The 21,253-nt window shown below is 39.9% G+C and overlaps 1 protein-coding gene across 1 annotated transcript in view; it reads right to left on the bottom strand.

Annotated features, from left to right (window-relative positions):
- The window catches only part of rhobtb4 (Rho related BTB domain containing 4), a 44,701-nt gene extending 33,522 nt beyond the window's left edge, over positions 1-11,179 (bottom strand). The window contains exons 1-2 of the mRNA XM_034240291.1: positions 11,049-11,179; positions 10,270-10,405 (exon numbers count right to left, since the gene is read on the bottom strand). The gene's annotated coding sequence lies outside the window, so the exon portion shown is untranslated. The remainder of the gene's footprint in view (positions 1-10,269; positions 10,406-11,048) is intronic.
- Positions 11,180-21,253: the final 10,074 nt, after the last annotated feature.

Genomic DNA, 21,253 nt, shown 5'->3' with positions numbered 1-21,253 from the left:
GCAGGGAGTTTGGAGAGGTTCAAGGGTTTAGTAGATACTCTAAATTCTTGAGTGGCACAAAAATGATAAAGACAAACTGTGCATAACGTAGACATAATACACTCTGCATTCTGACTTGAGGCTGCACAGGCATGTCATGTAATTCCAAAGTTCATGTATAGACCAATGCAGACATATACACACAGAAAAGTCTTGGCATGACTGACTCCTGGTGTTGCATTAAATTAATCATATATGCAAGCACAAAAAGGCTCACCCACTAACAACACAATTGATAAAACATACAGGTGCAAACAAATACAAGTGCACAATCTCTGCTGGATAGAGACACAGAGGTCAGTAAAGGTGCCTCTTACGCTGTGGCTGTCAAATGGTAGGGCTAATCCATAGACTGTATATATGGGTTAATCTTATTAAGGCTCTCTTCAGCTGTGGGTCCAAGCTCTTAAAGCAATAGTTCACCTGGCTGTAAAATTATGACATTTGATTATAATTATATCATAAAAACCTGCAGTGTGTCTCTTTTGTAAATGAAGCAATGTCTTGTTTATGCACAGAAAATACATCATTTCATGTAGGCATTATATGTATGGGATTTACACGAGAAAATATTCTCCAAAATTGAAAGCAAATAATGATGGTGATTTAAATAGTGTCTGTTTTACTCATAAGGGAGCTCAAGTACTAAGTGATGTGGCAAATGCTCCAGAAAAGTGAAAGATTACTTGAATTACCTTGGAGTGCCTGTTGGGAGGCTCAGAGGATTCATTGGCTGTGCAGGCCTCATCATCGTGATGAAGATGAGCTAGGTGATTAGGTCAAAGGTCTGACCAGAAATAACGTCAAAGACAAAGCATAGCAATGAACACTGAAGAATAAAGAATAGACCCAGGATTAGTAATTGATGGCGGTATTTTGACTCAACAAGGGCATAGCAATCTCTGTTACATCATGCCTTTTACAAGTTTAGCAAGTGTAATCCACCAAACATAATCTTTATGCCACATCTGATTATATTATTAGACAGTTACTCCACAGATAAACTGTGGCTTCAATGTCAGTTTGAAAGTGATTTACATATAATCCACCTTTCAGCAAATCCACAGGGATAAGAGGGGACACTCTGAGAAGAAAATAAATAAATCTATTGCTACCCGACATATTAATAATATGTTATGCCATTGTTTGTTTTTCACTTTGTTCTGACAGCTGAAGTTGCTGCTCCACACAGAGAGAAGAGCAAAGAGGAGAGAGTCTGTGTGACTTACTTTAAATTGTGGGTAAGGGTAGATAGCTCCCATTGTTCTGTGACCTGTCAATCATCAAACCGGGGGTCATATTTCAGTGTTCATTTGTATCTGAAGTTGTACCCTTGGATGTATAAAGAATAGTTAAGTTATTTTCCGTGGGGACTTCCGGCAACAATCTTGATTCTGATTGGCCAGAAGACTCGAAAACATCAGCAAAGATGTTTTATTGAGAAGATGATCACTACGTGACAGAAGTTTTCAAAACCATTTATGGTCTCCGGTACCTGTGGAAAACTGCTACCTGTGGTGATGTTGGGAATTTTGATAACCTCTCTGAACCTTAGCCATGTCTGCAGATACTCTCACGCTCTGGTGAGGATGTATCAGTGTAAACTTTGGACTGGGGATGAGATCAGAAAACAAACAGGAAAAGGTTAGGGAAGGCAAATGAACTCTCATAGGTTTCAAACATTGAACCAAAAAAGATACATCTTCTTTGCTTGTTTACATTGCACTCATCTGGTAATGCATGGATTAAAAAGCAACGTCAATATTGTTACATTTATAATTCTGTAAAAATAACACACATTTGTGCAGAATTCCGACCCATGTGATGGTAACGGAAAAAGGGCACGTAGCAGCAAGGATAAATGCTAGTGTGTAAGGAGAGAGATGCATTTGGCTCGGAACAGGTCAGTCAGTATTCCAGAAACAGCCTGATCAAACAGAGACTGGAGCCAAACCAAACACCTCTGGACTTCAGTCTGGCACAGAGAAGCAGATATCACACTCTGCAACATGCTGTATAGCAGGGATTCAGAGCCTTTTTGGCCTGTGACTGTGTTAAAATGAAACAAATGTTACCTGGAACCCCTCATCACAGGGATCACGTGTCCGCCAGTGGTGACAAGTTAAACTAAAACGTTATTAATGCATTAAATTAATAACTTTTAGAGATTAAAGGACATGCAAATATTTAATATTCACAAGAAATAAAGCAGAAATTAGTCCTCCCACGTTGAGAACTGCAGCCTGAATGCTAAACTTGTGTGCTGCTTTTATTAGCTGATAAGATACAATGCTGTATGTTGCAGATATTTAAATGTAGTACAGGAGTATGTATTTGCTTGAATGTAAAGTTGAATTGACTGTCAATTATTTATACTAATGTGGTCACAACTTTCTGATGATCAAAAATGTATAAAACTTTAATATTTACCAATATGTTATCCTTTTTCAACACGACAAATCCTAAATATCTTTATTGGTATCAGGCGAATAAATAAACTTAAAAAAAACTGTTGCTCAAAGATCCATAAATAGATGGGAGGAAATGGAAGGGAGGGAAAATACAGGAGTCTAGAAAAGCAAAAATCGCAGACAGACGGAGACGCAGGCGGACAAATAAACCACAGAGACAACAAGAGATCTGAGGCATAACAGGAAGGTCCTTTTTTGTGTTTACTTCAAATAGCAATTGCATGTTGTTTATCCATGCTGTTAGTTAGAGTTCCTCTTATTGTATCGCACTTGCACAAACAAAAACAAACCTGTTGCGAGTTGAAAACAGCAATGCATTAATCTGTATGGCAATGGCATTTTTATTTTATCCAATCAGGCTTTGAGTGGGTTTTCATAACCCGGAGAGGTCAAAGCATTTTCCCAGATAGTAGAGGAACCATGTAATCCTTCAGCTGGCAACAAAAATCCCCAAATATAGAGATACGATTTTGCCTCAAAGCAGTGGAATGCAATGCCCTACATACTGCTTAATTCTCTCAAATAGAGGTCAACTTGCATCTCCAATTGCTGGAATATCATAAAACTAGGAGACACATGCATGCACGTACATTGTAGTGCACAACTGATACAGTATGCACAGGAGGCATCCTAAAATAGTGTGATGGAAAAATCTATACTGGTGTCCGGTTATTTCCGCACTGCTGCAGAGGGCCTGGTGATACAACCGGCATACAATTGACATCTCACACTGTGACCACATGTCATTCATTGCCAAGCTGCAGCACCACCGCACATGCTTTTATCATATGAATAAGGTCAAGGAGCAACAGGGTGGAAGTTCTTTTGGATGTTACTTTACTGTAACAGTGGTCATTCAGACAAGAAAATATTAAATGAGACGCACTGAGATAACCTATGCTTTTTAATAAACAAAATGAAATATATACTGATCTCAAAATGTCCAATAAATATGACTTTTAACCATTTATTTTAGATAAACAGTCTGTACCTATACTGTTTTATTGATCATTGCAGCGGAGGGAAAAGCAATGAACAGAAAACCATAACAGCAATAATGGAGCATAATAACAACATTCAGGAAGTCAATATTTCTCTGTTGAGAAATGCATCAATATTTAGCACATGATATTAAATAGGAATTATATTGATTAAAATGATAACAAATGCATGTGGAAGTGAGAGTGATATATTTTTGTCAGAGACTGAGAGAGAGAGCGAGAAATAGAGATAAAGAGATTATTTGATTGCCAGATTTTATCCAAATGTAAAAAGTGTCTGTCCTTAGATGACCATGATTGATTTACAGAGTGATGCACTACTTAGATTAATCTATATATGAGCTACAACTCACTAAATACTGCGATAGGATCATACCAGCTGCATCTCCAAGTCAGGACAGGGGCACAAAGTGCACAGATATACAAACAACCGGTAATAACATTTTTCAAACTCCTTCTGTAACAGTCCCCCCTGCAGTGAGTGTTTTGAGGAGCTCATTCTGCCATGATAACCCACAAGGTTATCATAAAATATATGGTTAATTTACATATCAAAATACTAAGTAATTTCAATATTAAAAAAAGTACAAAAAAGAAAAACAATATGACTTTTTTGCTCTTTACTATTTTTTTCTCCCCTTCAATTTGTTAGAATTATGGGAAAGTTTCCTGAGATATGCAATGGATACAAATATATCCAAGCTGAAACTGGCTAACCAAACCATATAATACACGATGAGTCAATAGCAGATTTAATGGGGCCAACCACAGAAATGTAGTCAGGCAAACACTGGGATGATGGCCAGTGGCGGTTCTAGACCAATTTGACTGGGGGGGCCAGTTATTTTTCTGAGGGGGGCACAATATATGCAGGACGAAAAAGACAAAGACAGTACGAAGTAATTGCGCATAAGAAAACAATGCAATACGGTTATTGTTATTTGTTTCATTACACATATTTATGTCAGATACTTATAGTTAAAGTTTTTACACTCTAATGCAAGGGTCTCCAACCTTTTTTAGGATGAGATCTACTTTAAAAAAATAAAACAAGTCGTGAGCTACTTTTACTCCTCTTTTTTTTGTTTTTTGCAGTGTATATATTTAGCACATTTTAACATTATGATATGCTTACAGTACCTTTAACCTTTGTGTGCTGTTTTCAGTGTTTACTAAAAGTAAATGTATGCAATTTAATTATTTTAACTTGCTTTATTTCGGGGGTGGACCTCACATCCTCTAGAGTCTCTAGGGGGTCCGGGTGCATGCATTTTTTTTTTTAAATGTTGAAGTTAAATGCATCAATCTGGTGCACTTTAAGCACAAAATGAATTTATGGATACAGCTCTCAACACTCATATGAAAGAGAGCTGTATACTTTTCAATAATCCAAAGATCTTTAGAATATGATCACAACCAATAACAAATCATTTAAACTTGTTTATTCTTATAGTTTAGTTAGCATTCTTTCTTTTTATTTTATGCATATTTTACTAATCACTCCCCTTTTAAACTTTTTTTTTTTTTACTGTCTTATAGTACACATTGGAATGATTTCTTACTTTATTTTTTACAATAGATAAAGGTGTGCTCTCTCTCTATCCCTCTCGCTCTCTCTGTCTGTCTCACTCTCTCACAGAGGCTGTGTGCCTCCTCCGTGGCGATGACGGCTTGCGTTAAACATATTTGTAAAGTGGGGGAAACAGAATTTCGCGTGCGTGCGTGCGTGTGTGTGTGAAAAAGAGAGTGTCAGTCAGGTTGCATCAGTCCCCTGAAGCTGCAAAAAAATCAAGCAGCGCTCAATCTAATGTCACATGGGCGGTTAGAAGTCAAGAATGTATACAAATAGATGGAGGGAAACACTTTAAACTTTGGACAACACCGACACACTGACACAATTACAGATAAATATGCTGTGGTTTCATGAGTTGCTCGGCTAACAATGAAACTGGTCTGACCCTGATTAGCAGGAATGTCACCCTTGGGCGTTTCTCGCACAACTAATTAGTTTAAAGCCTCCAGCTCTTACTAGCACAGAGACAGGCAGACAGCATAGCATATGCATGTGTCAATGTGTTTATGTCTATATAAAGGTGTTGTGGGTTCGGGACATAATGCGTTTCTCTGTGTGACTCATTGTGTTTGTGCATGTGTGTATGGGTTTGGGTGTGATGATTTTTGAATGTGATGCTGTTAGGGTGTGGGGCAGGAAAATAGAATGACGAGAACATAAAAGGTACAACAAAGGGTACAAAAAACCTTTAAAACATAATTTCCCCAATGTTCTCCATCACATTTGTGTCCAATTATCACCAGCAGTCAGTACTAAAATGACATAAAGGCCAATATCTATGTGACATTAACCCATGTAATGGCAACTCCAGAACATTCACTCGTTCTCTATCTTTTTTTTTGGATGAACATGAAAGTGAACTGTGAACAAACTCTATTTCTTACAGCCAAGCAAAGCCAAAAAAGGATGTCGCTGTGGGTGCTAATTGGGGTTTCTTAATTCTCGAATAATAAAAGCCACCGCCGCTGAATATTGTGTGTGATGGGATGCGAGTTATTACAGGAAGGCAGGTGGACAGACAGGAAGACAAGATGTGAAAACAAACAGGAAGATGAACAGACGAACAGACGAGGCTTGCAGGCATTGAAAAGGAGCGAGGCGAGAGATTATGTGTGTGTACAACACATAAGCCAGACATATGGGGCTGTTTGGTCATACACAGACATGGGGAGTGGTCAGTGCATGGGTCAGCTTAAGAATTCATGTATGAGATGCAAGGACAACCTCGATCGTCCCATAACGCTTGAAGCATGCCATATACTACATTTAAGAAGCCCTCAGAAAACCTCCTATGGGGTGCAGAACACACACATACACTCAGTACCTATTTGCCATATCATTAGTCATGTGACTTGGGAGCCAATTCGCCCAAGGGGATTGGCTTTCAGCCACAAACATGAGGACCAGATGCTAAAGAAAAAGACAGCCCAGGATCAAATTGTATAAAGAGATGCACACTAACAAAACTATGCATGCATAATGACACGTAGACACAAAGCAGGATATATTTGTTGCAGTGATACATCCACACACCACGATACAGAGAAGCATACAAACACAAGCATGAACATAAATAGAGAGGAGCTACAGCCAAGCAACCAAGCTGTGCCTCTTGTTGTCTGTGGCATAACATGCTGTCTCTTTCTGAACACACACACAGACCCTCAGACATGAACTGTGTGTGTGTGTGTGTGTGTGTGTGTGTGTGTGTGTGTGTGTGTGTGTGTGTGTGTGTGTGTGTGTGTGTGTGTGTGTGTGTGTGTGTGTGTGTGTGTGTGTGTGTGTGTGTGTGTGTGTGTGTGTGTGTGTGTGTGTGTGTGTGTGTGTGTGTGTGTGTGTGTGTGTGTGTGTGTGTGTGTGTGTGTGTGTGTGTGTGTGTGTGTGTGTGTGCGTGTGTGTGTGTGTGTGTTGGTTAGTGTCGGTAAAGGGGAGGAATAGTCAGCCTTTGTGTGCTGTTAATGATTAAAAGTGTGTCTGGGCATATTGGCAAATGTGGGTTTCTAGCATAAATCCTCATTAATCTTCAGCTCATGGCCATGACCCTATTAGGCCTGAGGTTATCTGTCATTTTGAAGCCATCCAATGTCAAAATGTGATCATGTGAGAAGGCACAGTTTCCTAGTGTACGAAGAGTGACATAAGCTGTAGGACATAAGGTGATAAATTACAAGTATTACAAGCATAAAGCACTGATCATACCAACAATGAGGTCTAGAACTCTCTCCTTATATTGTGTCAACAGTGAGATTGTGTAACACGCCTCTATCAGACAACCCCCTGTCAGACCCGGCGCTGTAAGTGGCCCTGACCCAAAGAAGACACGCTCCCCTAAATCTATCTTATCTCCTCTCTCGCACTCTTGCCCTTTCCTGTCCTCGCTGGCGACACCTTCTCATCCAATTCTCTCAGTCACCACACACAAACAGCTCTTTGCCTCACTCATGAGATGTATGGCCTTGTAAAGGTATGTTTTACTTCCCACATACATGACATTGGGAGTATGTATACAAAACTATTGCAGGCATGTTTGATTTTTAGTTAAAATGTAATGTAATGTATTGTTTAGGAGACCAGACTATAGACATGTATTTGCTCACTGGTCTATAAAAGGGTCTAATCACATCCAGTTTCACACACATACAGTAAAGACAGAGAGAGTGCAGCGGAAAACACAAGAGGAAGTTAAGACAGATGTTCAAAGGAGATTAACATGTGGAATTAGTTAGGATTCTTTTGTTCTAAAGCTATTGACTGGGACAAAGATAAAGAAACTTTAACTGTTTCTATTTACATTTCTAAAATAATTTCCTTAAAATGTTAAGTCTTAAACTTAGAAGAGGAAATGGGGAAATATGTGAGGTGTGCCATCTGATTTTGTATTTTAATAGTCATGCAGTACAGCAGCTGATTCTTTCTCAACCTCTCTTTCTCGCTCCCTCAGCCTGCCCTGTTTTCCTAAGAAAAAGCCCCTTTCGTGTCCCTCTTCCACAGGATATGCACTCCATTTTCCTCGATTCTTTCAGCTTCCTAGCTCATTTATTTCTTAGTCATTTTTCAAAACAATCTTTGCTTCTCTTCTATTCTCTTCTCTCCTTTACTCAAAACACACAATGCGTCACGTTCCTTAACTTTCCCCTTGCTCTGCTTTCTGCTCTCGCAAACACATTCTTTGTTCACTGACACACTGTTTAAAAAACAACCAAAAAGGCAGCCAATAAGAGAGAAACAAACTGTACAGTTGCCATCACCAGCACAATCACTTGCTTCTATATCCCTTTTGGTTTGTTTCTCACTCTCTCTCTTACTCCCCCCCGCCCCCCCCCCCCCCCACCATGTTTCCTCTCTCGCCAAAACTTAAGAGGACAAACATCATGTGGTGCTGGTAAAAAAGAGGACTCTGTTGTTTGGTGATTGTGAGATAGTTCGTTTTTTGTTTTTCTTTCTATGTGTGAAGGCTTGTGTTGGTGTCCAGGATGTGTGTCTTTCAATACGGATTGCTTTAAAACTTCAATTCCAACTCCCCATCTTTGTCAACATACATACAGGCATATAGCATGCACATACAAACAATTTAACATTTCCCATGCACACATCTCAACGCCCCCAGTCACACTGAGACCAGTTGAAGGGAGGTGGGGACTCGAATCAGACTCACACACATACATCATACATGTGTGTGTATGTTTCTGAGAGCAAGCATGTGTATGGATGTGATCAAATGTGTGTGATATTGCTTAACTCACACAAAGACACAGTTTCTTATATGACTCCCAGCTGTGTGGACTTGGCCATCCAGCAGCCAGGAATGTTTGGTGTGCAACTCTGGAAAGCCCCAGTTACCCACACACACACTGACTCTCTCACAGCCTCCTCTGGAGACAACCTACTCCTCTGAGCAGGGGCAGACAGAGGGACGGGCCTCACCCCAAAGGAAGAATGGTTCAAATTCCACAGCTGATAGAAAAACACAGAGGAGTGGGACAGAGCAGAGGAACTGATGTCAGCTCTATCAACCATCCCCCCACACCCACCATCTGTTCTGTGCTCGCAGTGTAGGAAAAATGAAGAGGAAGGAACAAAAAAAACATTAGGACGTATTCTACTCTTGTAGCCATTGTTGGTGTAGCTGATAACTGGATGCTGTGTTGGCTGTCGTCAGAGATACCATGGTGTCCTGCCATGCTTTGACCCGTGTGTTTTAGCATAATACAGCAGCCACTGTTTGGCTCTGAGTGACTCCACTCCTGCATTTAACCTGGAGGTCACCGCTCCAGGCTGCAGGTGGTGAAGATATCTGATGCTGTGGTTTACCAAGCAAAGCAAACTAAACTTACAAAAAAGCACAGATTTACTCACTGATGGATAACTGTATCTCCAAAGAGAAACCCAATTAAGGTACAGCAGACCTGGGCTTAGCCAAAGAAGGTTATGTAATGCAGCCTTGTTTAAATATTCACATGGAAACACAGGGAGCGTGTACTTAAGGCAATTAAGGCAATTCAAGTATTTTTGATATAATTGAACAACTATAATGTTGACTGTGTATACTGTATTTGAATACTTGCATCATAATATAATACAAAAAATGTAATTATAAGATTTCATATCAAAGTTATATTCCCATTTTCAAAAATCCTATTGTGTTGCATCCTTTGAAAATCCTTTTCTGCGTAAGCCATTTTAACTCAATATCTTCCTTCTTGAAAAAAAACAAAGACTCAAAACAGAACAGGAAATAAAAGTTGACTTGCCATAAAATAAAACTTCCCCTTTAGATCAGAAGCCACATGATTTGTCTCATGTTGTGCTGATTTCAGTCTTGGGTTTACATAAATTGATTGATTTCTTAAAGTTTGTTTTTTCTAGTTATCATATGCAAAGATAAGATGTGTTTTTATAACTTAAGATTTAGCAACTGTGGGCGTCTGACAAAAGGCAGTCCAACTATAAGATGTCTTCCGACGACTTTTTGGGGGTGTTTTCCCCATAAACTGTCCGTTGCAGAAGTTAAAATCAAGTTCAACCGGAGGGTCGTCAATAAGTGCAAAACAACAGTGTGAACAACCCTGTTGAACCGTTATGCAACCCTATAGCCTGCCTGTCCACATGTGGTCTGCCCTGGATGTGCTATATCTTACAGTTTACAAGTTTAAACTGAGTATTTGTGATATTCAGTGGCTCCTACCTTTGTTAGACATTCACCTCTGGAATCAGTTCAGGTCTCTCTCCCCTCGTCGTCCACTTTCAGTTCACACCTCTTCGCTGCTCGTTTCCCTTCAGTTAATACTGGGCAGCGTTCGTCTTTGCTTCTCCCAAATAAACTGCAAGGCACAAACACATGCGATCACTTCAGAGCCCTCCTCTGTATGACAACATCTAACCCTAACTCACATGTGTTAACACTTGCTCCGGACTTGAACGTCCTCAAATGATCGGCTTCGTTTCTAAATGCGCGTGTTTAGTGAAGACCTGCCAAAACTGACAGCAGAAAAATACTCCCGACTGTTGCAGCCGAGAGACGCCATGAGGAATGTAATTACATGTAGACTGCTGCATATTGCAAAAGCAGCAGACATGCTCTTGTTTGCCGTTCCCCGCTATTATGCTCTGCGATCTGTCTGGTGTCCGCTTGTGGTCCTGATGCGAGTTTTTTCCACGTCCCTTTGTTGTCTGTCACACCTTCAAGAAGGGAGCACATGGAGGAGGGGATCTCGACTTTTCTTTTGTCTGTCTTTTTACACATCAGTGCTGCTCGTAATTGCAGGATGTTTTCTTAAATAATGAATCGACTCTTACTTTACATCACAAATGTAGAAGGGATTTGTTCACCATTCAGCTCGCATGCATTTCATCATAGCATCTGTCTCTGATTGCATTTCATTTGTCTGCTTCCCATATTTAGAAAAAAACAAACACATCCTGTTATAAAAGTCAGTTTCTTCTACCATTGTTATCCTATCTCACCAAATGTCTCGCCAGAAGTTAAGTTCTCGCATGGGGAATGAGCTGAAGCTGCTGTCTCTCCTATCCTCCCCTTCCTTCTCTCGCTGTCTGTCCGATGGCAGAGCGCAGTTATGTTACTCCGTAGACCAGCCTTCACCCACAGCAGCCTGCCCAGCGCCTATCACCGAGCACAGTGACGACAGCATCATTGCTAGTCACCACAGTGCCACACCCACCCATTCATAAAGTAGAGACAGTGTCAGCCTCCAGGCCAAACACTGCATCATATTCCTATAGGGCCATATAACTGGGTTATGATATTCTGTAAGTGATTTTTGTGTCACAACAGCCTCATATTTTTGCATCTTTTGCGACTTGTCATCCCGTCTTATGAAATCCACAAGGATATAACCTCAGGCTTTGGGAAACTGAAATAGCAATCTGACATTGTCAAGTTCAAGATCAATTAAGAGAATAGTTGTATAATTACTTGAAAATATATTTATTTTTGTCTTTCACAATTGAATATGAAACTTTATATCCTGTGATATCTACACACATTTACATAGGCTTATAATGTGAAGTATTGCTCAAACGCACTTCAAGAGAGCTGGTGCTCACCGTCTCTGTATCCTTATAGCAGGTTCTCCTTGTCTGTCACACTGTACTTCATCAAGTATACCTACGGAACCTGCTTGTTTGTTCATTGATATAATAGCATTGTTCACCTTTGTTTTCTCTTCTTACATTACAACTACACACCCAATAGAAACTATTTGGGTGGATGCAGGTTCCCAAGCTCAGATAGGATTCTGCGCACAGCCATTGTTCAGTACAGAAACTGAGGAGTACAGAAGAAACAGTGAATCACTACTCCGACATCTGCCATGTGTGTAACCTGTCTGTTGTTATTTAGACAGTTTAGTAACCCAGTTTGTCTTAAGTGTCATTAAGTCTCATCATTATAAATACGAAACATTTCTATAAAGATAAATACGAAACATTTCTATAAAGTTCAGTTGTTTTGAAATCATCCGCTACTGCCTAACCTCTTCTCTTTTTAGTTTAGTTTTTGGATATTTCTCTTTCTTTCATTTTATGAATACAGCCAAAGACAGACAAGGGGTCAGCAAAGGGCCATAGGTCAGATTTGAACACAGGACATTGCTATTATTTATTATCAGTATTAGGACGAAGCACTCCACAAGTGAACTTGACCAAACTTTCTGACACTGTTAGTGATATTATTCCCAGTAAAACGACAGCCTCTCTTCTGAATGATGCAATCAGTTGTCATATATCTAATTATAAAGTATCAAACTTCCCCCTTAGAAACAAGCAGGGGCAAGAGGTTAAATACCCCTCTTAGCAAAATGACACAACAATGAGAAAAGCACTGGCCTATAATTCAGCCTAGTGTCAACTTGTTTCTCTGAGCTGCCAGAATCCTTAAGAATCCTTAATCAGCATTTCTAAAAGGCAGAAATGCTGTTCTCGGTGTATGCATTTACTCTGTCTTGAGTTTGGCAAAAGCATAAATGTCAGGCTGTGAGAAGCCCCCTGTGTCTCTCACAGATTCTCTAAGACTCCTGCTCAGTCAAGCATCTGAAACAGCCATTGTCCTGTGAAGGGAACGGAGCGACCTGCCCAGGCTTGCTCCTACCTCAATGTGCATGCAAGTCCTAGGCAGCTGTCCTCAGGCTTTGGCCAGCAGGCATGCAGACATCCAATGCACACTAACCAGGAACATGCTGTAGCCATAAGATGGATACCGTTTGACTGAGCTACTAATGTGATTGCTTCAGTTCTATTCTACGTACTTTGTGTCCTGTTCTGCTGACACTGAGTACACAGTGAAGGTCATATGACTGTGTGTGTGTATTTAGTCCACTTCTCTTCAATCATTAGGCTCTTTGTCCCCTCTCTTCTTTATGGACTGGACCTTTATCTCAAAGTGTCTTGAACAGCAATTTTCCATTGCCAGTTTCCTCTGCTATTGCACTATTGATACAGCCAAATGGGCACAATAGGGGCATAATGGGTGCGTGCAACTGGTTCACCTCTCTCTCTCTCTGTCAGTCTCTCTTCTGAGGGGGCAAACTGCTGATTCCAGTGTGAAAGGCCTGCATCGGCTAGATTCTACAAACAAACACAGGACACAGCACTCAACACAGACATAAATAAACAATGCCAAACTCACCGACACACATACACAAAACGATGATCTTTGTCCCCGTTCAGATCAATTTCACTCAACTCTGTACGTTCTACTGTGGCATGTTAGGAGCCACAATGGCCTTTGACACCAGCCATCGAATGACCACAATGACATCTAACTTTGGGAGCTGACCAACCACAATGGGCTTCTCTACGCCTCAGAGCCTCTGCTATTCTTCTGCCTGATCTCACAGACAAAGCAGTGTTACAGAAGTACCAATTGAGCTTGAACAATCACTGACAAAGGAGGCACTGACTTGGTGTTTCCAAACCCCCTTGCCAACTGTACCACATATTGGGCAGTGAGTGTGAAGTGAAATGGGCATCAAACGCACCCCTGCTCAGAAAGATGATAACAATGAACTAGCAAAAGTCAAGTTTTTTCCATTGATTGAAGTAGTACAGAACAGTGTGAGACTCTGCTTTAGTTATATTTATAATATGAAATACCACAAATATGTACCGTCTCAAATGAAAAAATCTGGATTATTTTATTAAGTTATAATTATAAAAATACATTTTGCATAGTCCATGGGATTCCTATAGAGTTACTGTTGAATTCTGAGTACTTTAAGTAATTGTTGTCAGTGCAACCGTTGTTAAATGCTATACTTTTATTTGTAAAGTGACAGTCAGCTCTGATGTGAAGAGGGGCGTCAAAATGTACATTTATATTTACACAGAATAAAATGAAATGTAATTAATTACAATTCAACTCAAATACTAAAGACATCCCAGTACAAAACAGGAAATGTGACTAAAGTTAAATAGCAATGACTGTGAGCAAGATAACAGAGAATCAACAAAGGTCCCTCACCCCATGATTCTGCTGAGAAAAGGAAGTGATGAGTCCTTAGAAATGAATAAACTACAAACTCGTGATTTATTCTAGTAGGAACTGGCTGTTTTGGGGGAAAAAACCTATCCCAAAACTACAACACCCTTCTTACTTGCTGTGATTGCTCCTGGATTGGTTCTCTATCGGATATATTTTCTGTAGCATGTTCTCACAAACATATCCACAGTATGTTCTCAATTTGTACAGTATATGCTATTTTGCATCTTACCTGGTGAGTACACCCAAATAAAGCCAAACTTGAACCCTAAACTGTTTGACCCTTCATCATCCTACCAGGATGGTGTAGATTAGTTTCTCTCTTTGTGGGTATGTTTTCCATGCACATACGCACATTTTGTGCATGTGCATATGTTTAGAGACCTTATAAAAGCAGGCAGCTTTGTGGTAACAGAGAGGCCAGATGTCACTTTGTCAGTGTGGACAGAGATCAGAGAAGATGATATAACCTTTACCATTCCACCTCCATTAAGAGGTGCCCACCTAGTTTTGGGCACCTGGATATTTGGTCCACCCTCCAGGCGGCCTGTGTCCCTCTCCAGTGTCACTTAGCTGCTATGAATAGATGCTGGCGTATGCTCAGTGCTGTCAGCTGGGCATTGGCACGTGTGACTCATGTCAGCACGGCCGCAACGCTTCTAACTGGCGTCACTGCACTGACAGCATATTCGGGTCGCCATGGAAACAGGGATGAGCACAGCTACCTCTGCCCTGACTTTCATTGGTTATGTTTTTCAGACTATCTCTCTCTCTCTCTCTCTCTCTCTCTCTCTCTCTCTCTCTCTCTCTCTCTCTCTCTCTCTCTCTCTCTCTCTCTCTCTCTCTCTCTCTCTCTCTCCCTCTCTATTTCCTCCTGACTTTCTTTCCAGATTATTTTTTGTGGTCGTTCTCGTTTTTGTTTTTCTGTGTCTTGTTTACATGCCTTATGATGCCCAGCAGGTAACTGGAGGTTTGATATTCAACCCAGAAGGCTTTATATTCATGAAGTAGTAAGGTCTTTGCCATTGTCATTGCTCTAATGACAAATACAAGAACAGACACTGATAATATTGTTATTCAAAGTCTTGGCCAACAAGTTTTTGAATACTTGCAAAAGCTACTCGCCAGACTTCCTATCATAGCAAACTTCTCTCTCTTTTCCTCTCCCTCCATTCACAGAGGCATGTAGTGTTCGAGTGACTGGCCTAAATGGAAATGTGTGTGGGTCACTGCATTTTTCACGGCGGTCGGTCCGGCAGCTTTCTCGGGACAAATGAGCAGATTGCAGTGTTTGTACTTCTGCTCCATTTACCACACATCATTTACAATGTCCTGGCTTGGGCCGGACACCAGATGGGTTGAGGGGACAGGTACTAAGTAAATAGAACTAAACTAAAAGACAGGCGTTTCTCAGCAGCTGCATCCTATGCCTGGTATCGTGGTGCTTTATATCCTGACAGAGTGTACGATTGGTCCATGATTTCAGATTTCCACTTAGATATATCAAACCAATAACCGATAACCCCCCTTCTTCCCATCTTCTCCTGTTTTTGCTTAGCCTTATAAATATGAATACATAAATTACACTTCATCAAAAAAGATGAAAGATCCCGCATCACAAGCATTGTTCTTATCAGCTTATTCAGAGGAACTGCAGTCATCTATTGAAGCTATTTACTGTGAAAGGCAGATTAATGTAAAAAACAGAACCAGAGGCAAGACTCACATCTTGTTTACTGTTACCTAAGAAAAACACTTTTCAAGTGTCATTTATATCTCACTCATCGACGTCTTAAGTTCATGCCCAGTTAGTTATATGGGTCATCTTTGTATAAGGATATGAGGGCACACAGTTAATTTGTGTGTGTTGGTGGTGCATGCACAGTAATGCCGAGTGACAGAGCAGCTGGGGAATGTGTTGGGCAAGGGGGTCAGCGCCACTCCATCTTATCTGTTCTGATATGATAACTTGTGTGTTTAAGCCCTTAATAAGTACAAGTATTAGTATTATCTCACTTAATGTATGCTATATTGATATATCATTATATTTGTTTAATAGAAAAAAGTTGATTTCAAATAAAAAGTCACTACTGAATTTGTGTTTAGAATGTAACATACTAGCAACTTACAGTTCCAAATTCTTAATGATAAAATGTTTCAGTCAGAATTGAGATGTATTGCAAAAGAAAGTATGAAAAGTCAGGAAAACTCAAATTAGTATAGAGGTTATGGAATCATAATGGATTATCGACACAGTGTCTAACCATAAAATACTACCTCAAGCTCCAACTGGGATGCAGTCAGATGTGAACGTGTGGAAATTAGCTGAGTAACTATATCACTGGTATGGTTAAAGTTACTCAAACAATGATCAATTAAATGTTTGTAATTCCACTAGAGCTTCCTTGGCCATGATACAAATATTCTCTGAAGAATGAATTAGATCCATTTTTGCTACAATATACTCTCTCATCCTTGGACTGTAGTTACATAGATGAGATTAGCTCAACTTCTCAGAACAAATGCTGTCTTGATTACTAATGAACTCCAATGCTACCACTAACACACAGATGCTCTCACACACATGCATACTGGAGCTGAACTGAAGACCCTCTGTGGAAACACAGCAGGTGCTATAAGAAGCTGCCCTCTCTGTGTTGATGCTTTAAGGCCAACATTAAAAATCAATTACTTTTCCACCTGCATTAAAAAATAACCATCCAAAAGCGATTTTAGTGATTTTCCAAATATTTAGATAGATAATTGATCTTGACGATGAAATGAATAAAAATGACTATTTGTTGCGTATCTCATTCTATTGATGAATAACAGATAACTTCTATATGTTGTTTCTGCAGTGTAAGTTTGCCTGGGCTTTCTCCATGGCTGCCAATGAGAAATTGTGCTTGTTCACTGAGGTGAATGCCCTGTTTGTCCACTCATAAACCCTGCATTTCTCTTACTCTGTTCATCTGCATGAGCCCATGCAGGAAACGACGAACACACTCTTGACGGAAATGTTTATGTATTTCAAATTAAGGTTGTGCCCTGAAGACACCCATTCATCTCTTTCACATTAACCCTATTAGCAGGCTCACTGACAGAGCACACCGATATGGGTTGCCAGGATATTGCTGTTGTTATTACTGTGACTCTATTTTGAGATTCAATAACTCTGTTAGGTAATGAGAGGGGTATTTAGGTGTGATAAAAAGAGTTGATGGGAATGAAAAAAACATATTTTGCTCAGTTTGGTAGAGTATTACCATGAGAGTGATATATTATATTATATTATATCAAATTATATTATATTATTTATATGATTTACTCTAGTGGAATAATCAACACAAAGCATGTCAGTCTAGTTTTGTCTCACAATGAAATTGGTTATTTTGATGATAAACATTAAACACAAATTATCAGTGTTCATATTATGAATTATAAAACAATGAATATCCTTTAAAACTAAACTAAACATTTGCACAAGAACACACACATTAGTGTGCACTGACTGACATACTGATTCAAATCCCAGACAGGGCTGAATTTCTTTGGAAGACTGTCAAGAAAATAAATCATTCATCATGATCTTACTGAGGCCATCTGCACATATGGCCACATACACATATAATTATACATGAACACAAACACACACAAGCGCACACAAATGCGTGCATACACACACACGCACACAAGGACACACACTTCACCGTCAGCACATCAACGTCAGACAATCCAAACAGTGCCCAGTGCTAGGCAACTATGCCTTGTGCAGATGGCTCTGATCATGTATATTTTACTCCAATCGGATGCACTCAAGTCCCAATGCCTACCCATGCCTTTTAAATGACGTTACTGGGGGTATGTTAGTGTTGGCGGGTGGTCAGCTAAATGGTCAGTGTTGACTTACCCCTGTATTCACAACTTTTAAGACTTTTCTTGTTGGAAACCAAAAATGAAAGAGTCAATGATTTCAGTCTTTCAACTACCAAGCAAATCTGTCATCATAATGAATGGACCCTTATCTTTCTTTCATCAGATGAGCCTTAACGTGTGTTCTCATGAGCCGATTTTCCAGAGAGCTTTTGCAAACAGTGAGTCAGTCAATAGTACTGATTTGGGGCAAAATGTCTCAACATACAGTAGTGACTCAATACTGTATGCTGAGACATTGTGCCCCTATATCAGAGGCCCTTTTCGCAACAGGAAGGGTGGATTGTCCTGCCATGACATGTGTGAGTATGGTTTTCCATGGTACAGCTTAATGATGTACAGGAGCTGTGGCTGCGGCAGTGGGTTGGCATGGATTAAGTATGAGGCAGTTTGTAGCATTGACACAGAGCTAAACTACTATTATCTCATTTTAGTAATTTGTGCATGTTTGCAGACAGGGTGAGCTGCCCACATAGTCAGGCCTCTTTAGTCACTCCACATTCCAATTTTCATTATAACCATTACGAAATCGTAGTTATTTACACGCCCTCTTTTTCTTCTCCTTAACCGGTTCCATCTGCCCTGTCATCCTGCAAACCATTTGAACAAGTCAGTAGCACAGAATAATTAAAGTTGATATGAAGAGAACAATTATTGTATGTAACCATCCTTAACTGCTAAAAAATATATTAAGGTTGGCTGCAATTACAACAGTTTAAATGAGCAAAACTATGATTTAAAGTACCTAATCCATATTTTGTATTGTAGCAAAATAAAATCACAGTGTGAAACAATAAGACAATATTTATAGGGTGGCTCAAAGTGACGAACCTTTCAAGAACTCTAACGTAGATCTGCAAGTCAACTTAGCTGACAGAGCTTTAAAGCAAGTCTGAGCCAATTTGTTGAGTAAATTGTCTATAACTATATTGGTCTAACAATGCCATTCTTTGCTGCAGCTTGAGCATAAAAGTACTAACGCCTCACTCTCAACCTCCTGTTAAAATAATATAATGGAGTATTTAGCAGCCAAATAACCCAATATTTTCCTCAGAGATTGAAAGAGAGCCAAAACAGAGCCAAAGAGAATGATAATTGGACATATTTGCCAGATGGCCAGAAACCCAACTCCAGATAAACAATAATGTTGCTCCACTAGATCTTTAATAAACAGTAGTTTGCTAACAAATTCCCCATATCAACTTAAAATAATTAAAGATTTATCAAATGTTTCCAGAAGAATAAGGATTTAATGAAGCCTATAATACCAGCTGTTGGTTATTTTACAATACAGTACCAGATTTCCAATGCTACTGAGTTATTCCAGCCAGTGGAAAAAATACATCCATCCATCCATCTTCTCCCGCTTATCCGTGGTCAGGTCGCGGAGGTAGCAGAAAAAATACAGAAATTCAAAATTCAAAAAGTCCTATGCAACACATAAAGTGAAGATATTAATACTGTACATGTTCAGTGTGTTCAACAACAGCATTTACAAGCAATGTTCACCTTGCTGCAATCCTGGCATATTATACCATGATTGCCTCTGTGTCGGAAAACGTGCTATATAAATAAACTTAACCATATAAAGATATTTTCTGATCAACTGTGATTGTAATTTGACCTATTTGTGGTTTGTCTGCTCATCTGTCAGTCAGCATTGACAGCCTTTCAGCTCTGTCAGTGTGTAGTACCACTCTTCACTTTCCATTTCAATGTGTTTAAAATTAAATATCTATTTATACAGCATGTTTACAGGGGCTGGTTTGGTGCTTGCTTCATCAGAGAGCTGGGCTGTCTGTGGCAGCAGGCTGGAGAGGCTTTAGACTCTTCATCCCTCCCGGTGAGGCTCAATCCCCGTAGGCTTAGCAGCACAGGCCTAGGCAGCTGCCACAAGGCTGTCTGGGCCTGGGATAAAATGCTCTTTCTCCACCACAATAATGAAGAAACACTCAGAGAAACAGCCTTAAAAATGCATGCTGTGGTTTCACATACAGATGCCTACCACACCCACTAAAGCATAAGATCATAACTGGCATTAGTGGATGTGTTTGTATTGTAACCTGGGTAAGGCAGACTGGGCTTGATCGATACCGAATGTACAGTTGTGCGCTGGACTAGCTTGTCTTGTCGGTCAATTAACTATATTTAATAAGAATGGGAAACTTCGTCACTTCTTAATAGCTGGACAGCTGAAAAAAAAGCCAGTCCCATAAACATGCCATAATGACAACACACTGTGTCCTATTCATATTGTGTGCAGTGTGTTTATCTTTGATGTATAGAAGAAAGACACGTCTGACGACTGGGGGGCCTTGCAAAATAAATGTTTGACTTGCGCTTCACATTAATAGAGTATAAGTATCTACTGGGGAATATGACTAGAGAAGAATGTTACTTTACTACTATTGATTCTTGACACACCTTCACGTACACACACATGAATACACAGTAGAATCAAATCATATCTGAGAACAGTTCATGTTGAGCTCTGATCTCCCCAACATTGTGTGCTCAGCTGTGTGTATCACCTAAGATCTGACTATTGACAAGTGTTGTAGCAACACAGCATGAGCGGCCCCAGGGCTGTGCATGGGACTAGAGCGTTGAACAGAACTATTGACTTACTTAACAAGAAATAAATTACTGCTGTCGTTTGTATCCACGTTTTTTTGTGAAACGTGAAGTCATATTCCATGTCTCTATACTCTCAACCCTTTCTATTACAAGTTGTATACTCTTCTCTGCTTTTTTAAATCCTTTGCTTATTCCATGTATCACTTTTGACGAACCGTTCCCTCCCTTTCTTTTGTTCCAATTAGTTATGTAATTTAAGTGCGTGTGTCATTTGTGACCGAATATCGATAGCTTAGTTCTCCATTGACACTCTCCAGCCAGTATAGTTAGTTACCCCATTCCAGGCAGCTGGGAAGCATGACACAACATACTGAAAATGTTTGATTTCATGAGGAGTTTGTGTTTTCATGTTACTGGTGTAGAGCCATCAGCATTACCTGACTGTCAGTTGGTACCTACTACATTTGAGTAACATCACGTGCCTTGTGTGTGGGTTCAAAACAGTCTTGTCAGTTGATGTTAAGCGACCGGTGTTGACTGCAAACCAGATAACACTAGTACTGTAGGATTCTATACGCGTTGCCATAAACTGACTAACAGCACGCAATTCCTCGCTGACCTAATTCGTTCTTATCTTGTTACGATAAGGTTGGTGGGATTATTT

Source organism: Gymnodraco acuticeps, unplaced genomic scaffold (genome assembly GCF_902827175.1).
Source record: "Gymnodraco acuticeps unplaced genomic scaffold, fGymAcu1.1, whole genome shotgun sequence".
Classification (NCBI taxonomy): domain Eukaryota; kingdom Metazoa; phylum Chordata; class Actinopteri; order Perciformes; family Bathydraconidae; genus Gymnodraco; species Gymnodraco acuticeps.
This window is presented reverse-complemented; position numbering and strand designations above follow the sequence as displayed.